This window comes from Lathyrus oleraceus, chromosome 2 (genome assembly GCF_024323335.1).
Source record: "Lathyrus oleraceus cultivar Zhongwan6 chromosome 2, CAAS_Psat_ZW6_1.0, whole genome shotgun sequence".
Taxonomy (NCBI): Eukaryota; Viridiplantae; Streptophyta; class Magnoliopsida; order Fabales; family Fabaceae; genus Lathyrus; species Lathyrus oleraceus.
Genome location: NC_066580.1, coordinates 148,196,313 through 148,197,481, shown reverse-complemented (window position 1 = coordinate 148,197,481; position 1,169 = coordinate 148,196,313). Strand labels below are relative to the sequence as shown.

At 42.7% G+C, this 1,169-nt stretch overlaps 1 pseudogene; it reads right to left on the bottom strand.

Annotated features, from left to right (window-relative positions):
- Positions 1–367: 367 nt before the first annotated feature.
- LOC127124319 (uncharacterized) lies at positions 368–467 on the bottom strand (annotated as a pseudogene).
- Between the last annotated feature and the right edge of the window lie 702 nt (positions 468–1,169).

Here is a 1,169-nt window from a genome sequence, read left to right as displayed (position 1 = left end):
GCTCTTAGAGATTACGCCGCTCCATCGCAAGATGAGCCAGATTCAAGTATTGCTCCACCCGCAATCGAAGCAAACAACTTCGAACTTAAACCTTCGCTGTTGCAGGCTGTGCAACAGAACCAATTCTCTGGAAATCCTACCGAGGATCCAAACCTTCATTTATCCGTATTTGTCCAATACGCTGATACTGTTAAAGCTAATGGTGTCACTTCAGAGGCAATTCGACTTCGTCTTTTTCCTTTCTCATTAAGAGATAGCGCTAGAAGATGGCTTCAATCTCTTCCTTCCAACTCAGTCACCACATGGAACGAGTTGAAGAAAGTTTTTCTTGCTCGATATTTTCCGCCAAGCAAAACAGCTATGTTAAGAGCCCAGATAAACGGATTTAAACAGAAAGACAACGAGTCTCTTTTCGAAGCATGGGAAAGATACAAAGACATGATGAGACTTTGCCCACACCATGGTTTGGAAGACTGGTTAGTAATTCACACATTTTATAATGGTCTCTTGTACAACACAAGGTTAACAATAGACGCCGCTGCAGGTGGTGCACTAATGAACAAACCTTATGCTGATGCCTACCAGCTTATCGAAAGCATGGCCCAAAACCACTATCAGTGGGGAACCGAACGAACAATGGTGGAAAAACCTCAAACGAAAACTGGCATGTACGAGATAAGTAACCTTGATCACGTTAATGCAAAAGTGGATGCTTTGGTCCAGAAAATTGAAAGTTTAAATGTATCACCTCCAGCCGCCGTGGTTGCTATAACTCAGAATTGCGAGGTCTGTGGAATCCAAGGTCACACTCCTACGGATTGTCAACTCTTGACAGGAATCCAAGCAGAGCAAGTAAACTATGCTCAAGGAAGCCCCTACTCGAATACCTATAACTCAAATTGGAAGAACCATCCAAACTTTTCGTATAAGAGTAATAATGCTTTGTACGCACCTGGACAGTCTCAAAATCAAGCCCCAGCTATACCTCCGGGATATCAGAAACCGAACCCATCCATGCCTAACAATAACGCCCCTAGGAAATCTAACTTGGAAATCATGATGGAAAACTTTATAGCTTCCCAACAACAAACCAATAAAGATTTCTTAAACCAGAATGTACACACTGGCGAACAACTTAAACAACTAGCAAGCAAAGTAGATGCCTTGGC